Here is a 10044-nt window from a genome sequence, read left to right on the forward strand (position 1 = left end):
TGCTTGAACCCATTTTAAATAACTTAATTTTTTTATTATGAGACCTACATCTCCTATTTTTGCAATATTTCTCTCTCCACTCTCCCCTTCTCACCCACGTGCACATACACATGTGCACACAGTTTACTCCTGCAACTCTTTTTTTCTGGCCAGGCATTCACATTTGGATGTATTATAGTAATTCAGACTCAATATGTCTAAAATAAAAGTCACTGTATTCTTTCCCCCAAAGCAGTCTTTTTTTTTTCTGGACATTGTTACTTCTGCTGACAGTTTCCCCCAGCTGTTCAGGCTTGCCTTGAAGTCATCCTTGATTCACCTATCATTTTTCCTCTGCAATGCCTCTCTTGTTTGTTTCTTTCTTTCCAATCCATGAGCTCCAACTCCCTTCCTCGTCTTCACCACCAGGCAATGTCTCTTTCACAATGATTTTAATCAGTCAGAATTGTGACACTAACTGCTGTAACAAGCAGCCCCTAAATCTCAGTGATTTGACAAAATAAACTTTTATTTCTCACTCACATGAAGTCCAATACAGATGACTTCCTGGTGGGTGGCTCTTCTCCAAGCAATAACTTGTGGCTTCCAGCATCTTCCTTATGTAGCTTCCCCATCTTCAACTCGGAGCTTAATGGTTATCTTGGCATCAACAAACTGGCAGATGAGAGCTTAGATCAACAGCATGAAGAAAACACATCTGCTTTTAACTTCTTCAGAGTGAAAAAGACCACATCTATTCATTACGCATTGGTAAGGACCAGTCACGATGCCCTGTCCAGATGTGAGGGAAACAAAGCTTAACTCTGTGCCAAAAAGAGGAAGCCAGTCTTGTTTGCCAAAATTGTCTTCCTGTTTCTAGGCTTTCCATTGTTCCATCCTCAAAACCAGTTGATTCAAGACCTAAAAGTACCATTTTGCTTAAATTGCTCTTGTGTTCAAAGACTTTTTAAAATTCTCCATCAACTGTAAGATGAAGTTGAAGGCTCTTTCTTGGTGTTTAACTTACTTTTATAGTCTTGTTCTAAACTAACCTCCCTGATGGTATGAGTGGGAAATATTCTAAATGAAGGAAAGGAGAAGTGTTTGTAGAAGTAGAAAGAGGTTCGTGTACTCAATTGCCACAAAAGACCCTCAGATCATTAGACTATACTTTCCTGTCCTTTCCCTCCATACCCCACACTCCCCACCTTTCATCATGTTATTCTCCTTTCATATTACCTTTATCCATTTTGTCTTTCTTCCCTTTCTTCTCCTCTCCTCCCCTCCTTTATCTCCCTTCTTCCATTCTTAATGACAATCTATTTTACGAAAATCACCCAAGAACTATTCTGAAATGAATATAAGAATGAACTAGACCCAATGAGTATTTGCTCTCAGTTTGTTTTCTTAATAAAAAATAATTATTAAGACATAGTAGATGTCAAGCATCAGAAGAGGGTCACAGGTAGAATGAAACAATAATTCAAAATACAAGTTGTATTGGCCATAATCTATCAATAACAAGCAAAAACATATTTATCTTCTTCATTGTTTCTACATGACATGAACACCCAAAGTCTTTCCTTTAATGACCCTAAATTTGCATTTGCCATAATATGGCCCTGCCCCTGCTGCCCCAATCACACAAGCTTCCATTGTGATAGAGTGCAACCAGCCTGTGGATTCATTACCATGCCATAGCCAAGAAAGGGCTCAAAATGGTTTTTAGAAAGAAAAAAAGAGGATTCAACTCTAAGTGGCCCTGGGATGAGGGTATAGTTTTTCTGGGTAAGCTACTACAGAATTGAACAATAAAAAAAATAATTCCAAATTAATTTTTAAAATACATGTAAACAATGTACATGATGTAAACGAAACAAAGAAAAAATAGGAGAAAACATGATAAACTTTGATCTGATCTTTGTCAATGCAAAAGAAAAAAGATTTTCTAAGCATAAAACTATTAGAATAAATCACAGAGGAAAGATACATAAGCCAAACTTTATAAAATGTAAAAGATAAATCTTTTAAAGCAAATTTTCTAAAAGCAAATTTAAAACTCAGGAAAAATACTTTTAATACATATAAGAGGCAAAGGGTGATATTTTCTTTTTTTCTTTATCAGTGAATAGCATTTTCTATTTTTATTATTAATAAAAAGTCAAATGATTTATTAAAAATCTCCAGACGGTAATATTTTGAACTTATAAAAAGTTTTTACAAATCCACAGGAAAATGATATTATTATTACTATTTATTATAAATAAAATATTTCAACCACATAAATTATTAGAGAATTATAAATTCAAATAGCATTATTCAATTAAATTTAAATGGAACTAAGATATCTGGAAAATCTCTAATTATTTAAATATTTAAAAAAACACTTCTAAATAAAGGTTAAAGAAGTCACAAGGAAATTAGAAAATATTTTTAGTTGAATGGAAGTGAAAATGCAACATTTCAAAACTTGTGGGATGCAGCTTAAACAGTGCGTAGAGAGAAACTTATAGCATTAATTACTCATATTAGAAAAAAAGGAAGATTTCAGATAAGTGATCCAAGTGTCTAACTTAAGGAACCTGAAAGAAAGTATCAAATTAAACCCAAAGAAAGCACAAGGCAAGAAATAACAAAGATAAGAGCAAAAAACAATGCAACTGAACATAGAAAAAACAATTAAAAGTACCAGTGGTTTATTTAGAGGACCAATCAAATTGATAAATCTCTAGCCAAACTGTTCAAGGGGATAAAAAAGATGAGTTATTATCATCACCAATAAAAAGAGGACATCACCACCAATTTTACACCCATTAAAAAAAAAAAAAGGAAATATTACAAATGCCTCTATGTCCTAAAATTCAACAATGTAAATAAAATGGGGGATAAAAATCCTAAAAAACACAAACTGCTCCAGAAGAAATACGTACCTTGGATGGCTTTTATATCAATGAAAGAAACTGAATGTGTAGTTAAAAATTATTCCACAAAGAAAATAACGGGAGATGGTTATGAGGTATGTCGTCTGACCCATCCTGCCTGGATTTGAATTGTCTAGGTTTTCTAGTTACTCACTGTGTAATTTTTAGCTAATTATTTAACCTCTCTGTGCCTCAATATCCTCATTTGTAAAGAAAGAGTAATAAAATGTCTCTTCATAGGATTTCTGTGAAGCTTAAATGAGGACATACATATAAAACACTTAGAAGAGTAGATGACATAGTAGGTTCTCAATAAATGTTACTTAATGTTATGTTCACTATTTATTATACATAAAACATGCTTGATTTTATTAATTATTTAGAAATTGCAAATCAACAATTTAATAGGAAATCTTTTATTTCTTTTAGTGAGTGTAAGGCGAAAAAAGAATTATTCTTTTGGTGGAATAGAAACTAAATTTTTTTTAAAAACTTTCAGGAGGGTAATTTATCAATACATAAAAAACCATAATAATGCTTAATCTCTTGACCAAGTAATTTTAGTTTTACAAATATATCAAAAATACATAAACATAAATATATACCATATTTTATACACCAAGATGTCTAGAGCAGTATTATTTTTAAGAGAGAATTGTAACTAGCATAAATGTTTAACAATGTTGCAGACATTAAAATTCTACTTGTGAAGAATATTTAAGGATATTAAAATGTTCATGATACAATGTTAAGTGAAAAACTATAAAACTGTGTATAAGGTACAGTTTTAATTCTATCAAAGAGTGTCACATATACACATAAGTATGCACATACTAAAAATCAGATTAAAAAGAAATATGCAACTTCTGGTTTCATTTCCAGAATGTAAAGAGCTTAGAAACCAAGCAAGATAAACACCAAAAAAATCTTCAGCTAAGTATATCATATTCAAACTGCAGAAAAACCTTTGCACTAGAGGAAAAATGGTAAGAATTTGAGTGAACTTCCCTTCAAAAATCAGACAAGCAAAACAACAGTGGAGTAAGATATTTAAAGTGTTAAAAGAAAAAACCCACCAACTTAGAATTCTATGTCTAGCAAAATTAGACCTCAAAAACAAAGGAATAATAAAGACTTTCTCAAACAAAAACTGAGGGAATTCATCACCATCAAACCAGCCCTGCAAGAAATTTTTAAAGTTCTTCAAATTGAAAGAATATGATATAGATCAAAAACTCAGATCTATATAAAGAAAGAGAAAACATCAACGCAGTAGACTGAATGGTTATGTCCACCTAAAATTTATATGCTGAAATTATAACCTCCATGGTGACGATATCCAGAGCTGAGACCTTTGGAAGGTGATTTTGTCATGAGGATAGAGCTATCATAAATGGGATTAGTGCCCTTATAAAGCCCCCAAGAAAGCTCCCTTGCATCCTTCCCCATGTGAGGTTATAGTAAGAAAATGGCCATCAAAGAGGAAGCAACATCTCACCTACACTAAATCTGTTGGCACCATGGTCTTGGGCTTCTGAGCCTCCAGAACTATGAGACACAAATATCTATTGTTTATAAACCTCCAAGTCTGCTATTTTGTTACAGCAGTCTGAATGCCTACGGACAATCAGAGAAGGAATAAATAAGGATGAAACAAAAAATTTTTTCTTATTCTTAATTGATTGAACAGCTAAATATTTGTTCAAATATAATATAAACTATTGATTCAGGGTGATAATGTGTCAATGTAAGTTCATCAATTGTAACTAAGGTACCACTTCTGGTATTGATGTTGACAAGGGAGGCTATGCATGTTTGAGGCAGGGAGTGTATAGGAAATCTGTACCTCCCACTCAATTTTGATGTTAACCTAAAACTTCTCTTTAAAAAACTTAAAAAAAAAAGCAAAAAGAAGGAAAGAAAAAATATAACAAACAGAAAATAATTGAAAATATGTTAGATATTTATCCAACTTTTATTAATAATTACTTTAAATAAGACTGATCTAAATACACCAAGTAAAAAAGAGATTGTCAGAGTGGATCAGAAAAACAAGACCCAGCTATATGTTATATTCAAGAAACCCACTTTAAATACAAAGGCACAGATTATACAAAAAAAGTAGGTTAATGTAAAGGAGTGAGGAAAGGTATATTATCTAACAGTAATTCTTAAAAGCTGGAGCATCTATATTAATTTTAGATAAAGCAGACTTCAGAACAAAAAAAATTATCAGAGATAAAAAGGGGCAAAATGTCATAATAATGGAGTCAATTCTTCAGGAAGATATAACAATCATGAACATGCATGCACCTAACAAGAGCACCAAAATACATGAGGTTAAAAACTTACACAACTACATTCTCTATGTGTAGAGGGAAAGGAAGATAGAAGGTCTCTGTTTATGAGGAAGGTAGACTTAAGGGAAGTTTTTAATGTTTATTTTCCTTTTTTTTAAGTATTGGGGAGAATTGCCCATACAAACAAAAAGAATTAACAAGGAAGGCAGGTATAGTTCAGTGGTAGAGCCGTGAGGTCCTCGGTTCAATCCCCAGTATCTCCATTAAAAAAATAAATAAAAATGAGTGAATGACTCTTTAACACAAGTGTAGGTAAAGGATTCCCCATCTTGACTCAAAACTAGGCGTGATAAAAGATAAATAAATTTGACTACATCAAATCAAAACAAAAAATTTAAAAACTTAAAAAAAAAATAAGTAGCAAACCAACAGGAAGATATTGAAGTTTGAATAAAAGGACAGCTAACTGATGGAGGAAAATGGGCATTGGAGGTGGAGATAGTGGTCTTGGGAACTGTTAAGGACACATCTCTCCAAGATGAGAGAGAATGAAGAATGGGTGTAGACAGTGATTGGTTAACGAAGAGACGGCAGATCAAGAAGCCGATACCTTTTATTTTCCTGGCATGAAGGGCTAGGTAGGGGACATAGAGGACTCAGATAGGCTGGCAAACATTTTGAACACTTGCTGAGAGGAAGACGGGAGAAGTCGTCTTCAGGTAAGAAAAGCTGAGTTCCAGTGATACTAGTACAGGCCAAGGAGAATTACTATTTAGTTTAAATTCTTTTCTTTTTCTACCTCCCATCCGAGAAGACAGAGTAAATTGTTTGGCTGCCTCTAGATTTGAGGAAAGGAGCCAAAATGTAGAATTTATTTTGCGTGTCAATTTACATGGAAATCATCCTGGACTGAGCCCTAACCACGTGGCAGGAACTACACTAGACACAAGGCACATGAGTTCTGTCGCGGGAGACTAATAACCTAACAGACGTCCGGGACCCAGGACACCCAGCACACATCATCTATGTACACATTCAGTCTATTTTTGGGTGAATCACGAAATTCTAAACAGTAAAGAGTATCTACATTTCTAAAATATACATACTTGTTTAGATACCTTCTTGAATAAGTGCCTTTAAGAAGAGAACAAACAAAACAAAAAAAGGTGTGTCAATTACAAAAAATTAAAATAAGTGATTGCTTTTGGGGAGAAATACCCGTGGCCACCAACTAAAATATTTTTTTACTGGGAGGAACTCAAGGATGTCAGAACATACAGGTGCTAGAAAGTGAAAAGAGCCTTCACCCATTCAGGGAAGTGTAGAATTAATATACCTGAGCTCAGAGGCCAGGGAAAAAAGGCAGTTCCACATGGCTGTTTGTGCAGATTAAATTCCTATAATATCTCGAGCTTCCTGGGTAGCAAACTGTAGGTTCTTGATAAGTGGAATAATTCTGACTCAACTTTTCCCTATCTATTTATGATTGAATGGGGTATTTCATAACCATAAAGGTGAATCTGAGAGTGTTAAGAACATTATAAGAGCCTATACTTCAAAACACAAAGAAATAATTTTTAAAAATTAAAAAAGTAGAACATTATAAGGCGGTCCTCAAGCCACTGAACCCCCTAGTTCATACCTTCTGGCTCTGCCACTCCCCTAGGCTGTTGCTTTACCCCTGGGGGTCTACAACCAGGCTGCCCCACAAGACTCAACCAAAGTTCTATTTTCTGCATCAAGCCTCTGTAACCACTCCAGTTGAAGGAGCTCACACACCTCTGAATGTTTTGTCTCTACTGTTCATTTGGAGAAGCTGCAAAGCATAAGAGAAAGAGTACAGACTCTTGGATTACATGAAAACATTATTCTGTTCTTAACTGCCATGTGACCTTGGAGAAGGTGCACCTTCCAACCTCACCTCTTACCTTTCGTTGGTATATCCATGCTATGTGCGGGGCTTATCTCCCATCACAGCCTAATCTGCAAAGCCCAGGGCAAAATGAAAATAGGGGACACACTTGTTAAAAAAAAAAAACAAAATCAAAACAAAAACAGGAAAAAAAAAAAGCTTTTTTCTTTCTTCCATAGTTTCTCTCCTTCTCTCAACCTGTGATGGTGTTTTTGATTTACTATTTAATGGCACACTCCCTTGGGCATAAGGGTATTAACAAAGTAATTGCAAATCCTCAAAGCCATCCAGGGCCCCTCACTGTGTCTCAGCACGCAGGTGTATGTGTCCGACCTTGACCCTTCCTGCACCTGCACCCAGGCCCTACCAATGCAGGTAGAGGAGTGGGTGGTGGGGAGCCCATCCAGGGAGGTGGGGAGAAGCAGGAGGTGGGACTACACACAAGCCGAGACTATAAACCCCCAGTGCACGCTGCATTATCTCATCTGACTTTACTTACAAAACACAAATTCAAAAATAGAATTAATAAGAATTCAATTTGGCAACTCCAGAGCATTAAACCCCTAGGGGTCTCTTCTGCACCTGAGTCCTGTGTGACTGCGTGGTCACACGTCCGTAAAGCCAGTCATGCCTCTCCTACATTTTTCAGGATCTTGGAGTCTGAACACTTGTTGTTTTACATCTTTCAATCTTCTGTAACACTTGTGCTTAGCGAGGCCACTGCATTAGCTGGAGTATGGTGAATTTCTGTCAACTGGTTATTTTTCAATACGAAAAAAATGAGTTAAGAATTGTAGACCTGGTGACCCATTGCTGAGCAACAAATGAAAAAAACTTTCCTGGCCTGGGTAAGGGGGGGGCTGCTTCTTTATTTAAACCCAGTGGGACCTCTGAAGAAAAAGCACACTCCAGAATAAGTCCCAGTGGATACATTTTATTAAGCATTTCCAGGAATTGGAGACAGGGGGTGTGGGTAGGAAGAGTACATAATCAAATAAACATGGATGCTCAAAATTCCCTGAGGATCCACCATCTTCATCTGAGAATGTGTTCTTCCAGAAGTGAAAAGATTACACACATGTATATTACTTTCTATCTGGGATGTAGAAAAGGAAACCAGTTCAGATCAGTCACCCTGCAGGAAACTCGGTGATTCACAAAATCATGCTTCATTGTTCAGTCTTAGGACTTAGTTTTAGTCCTTTGCTTCGGCCTCTTCTGCCAGAGATGCTGGGGGGATAGTTCAGCGTTGGGGGGGGGGGGTGCCACGAGGTCCTCACAGGACCGGGGCTCCAGGTGCAGCTCTCACAGCGTTAGCACGTTGGTCCTCACCATTTAGAATCTGATTTTCACCTTCCAGCGTTCAGTTCGGTCCTTTCCAGGCCTGGTTGCTGGGGTTTAAGGGACACACCGTCAGCATAACCCTTTGCATCATTTTCTCTAAACTGCTGCAATATGAACAAGAAACAAGGAATGTGTTATTATTTCTGAATTACCTATAAGATAATCACAAAGCAACATATCACTTTGTGATTTCCATTCCTCATGTGAGTATATTTTCTCCAACTCCTTCTCAGGAGGAAAGTGCTCAGCCAGGTTTGATTATTCTTCATAGTGATGAAAAATGAAGTTATTAGTCACTACTCTCTTTATCTCTACTTTCATATATTCTATAGAATGATGTCACCACTCAAGAGACCTTCTTGTAGCAAGATGTTTCCAAACCCTGTTTACAACGCTTGAGCAACTCAAGGTTAATAACAGATGTGAGGCATCATATATCACTGGTTGCCTCTGAGGGGATTCAGAAGGTTTGGCGGATGCAGTTGGACAGACATACAAGCAATAACAGAAAGCCAGCATTATGTATATTTTGGAAGGCAACGGTCCCATGGGAAATAACAAAAAGAGAGGGATCTGTGATGCCGTAAGAAAGAGCTTCCACCATGTTGCTATAATTCGAAAAGAATTTCTCTCCTATACAAAAACAACGATGTAATAAGCATGGATTTTCTGGAATTAGAAGCTTTCTAGCAATCATGATTAAAAAGTTATTCTACACGTTCTGATTGCTATTTTTTCAGATGTGTCATTCCTGGCCGCAATTCCATATGGAAGATTTGATGGGTGTACACCACTGCCACAGGGCTGGGAGCTGTAGCTACGGGAACAGTAACGAGGGTCTTAGCTGCAGGCTGGTAAACCAAGATCGTGGGAGCAGGCAGAAGTTCCCCTCCATCCCCCATCTCCAGGGGATGAAGTGGGTTCAGAACCCCCAAAGAACCACCTGACTTGGGACCCTCACAAGGATCATCTCACTGGTGCTCAGCAAAACAATGTAGGCAGAGAGACCAAGACAGAGTCTCTGTGTGAAGGGGCTTCCACACGCAAGCAGATAAATTACAGTGTGAGGTCAAAGGGGCAGCGTAAGGCCAGCTGAGTCCTAAATATCAGAAAATGGGGCCAGAATTAAAGGGAAGACAAGATTCCTAAGGACTTTACAGATGCTGACTGCGAGGGCAGCCCGTTAACATGTCTACACAAGAGGGGGACTCTTGAATGAGGACACCTAATGATGAAAAAGTGCCCTGTAAGTCAGACCCCGCTTCCACTCAGAGTAGAAGGAAAACAAAGCCTGATTTATGCGGGAAAGCTCTAAAAGGCCCTCTAGATCTGTGGTATGAGCATATGGCACTCAGACTGCATCCCCTGTTTGTTCCACGCAAAGAGAGCTCCCACCCAGCTGGATATGCAGGGCGTGGGGTGAGGTGAGGTCCTGGGTGTTTGTGGGTCGTGAGATAAAATAAGGCCTGGTTCTTGGCATGGGCTGGCATCGAGTGCTGTGGGCAGAGCAGGCCCTGTTTACTCAGGGGCTGATTTCTTCCGCACTAGCACTGGGCACCGGAGTCTCACCAACTCCTGGGACTCCCTT

The sequence above is a fragment of the Camelus ferus genome, chromosome 15 (genome assembly GCF_009834535.1).
Source record: "Camelus ferus isolate YT-003-E chromosome 15, BCGSAC_Cfer_1.0, whole genome shotgun sequence".
NCBI classification, from domain to species: domain Eukaryota; kingdom Metazoa; phylum Chordata; class Mammalia; order Artiodactyla; family Camelidae; genus Camelus; species Camelus ferus.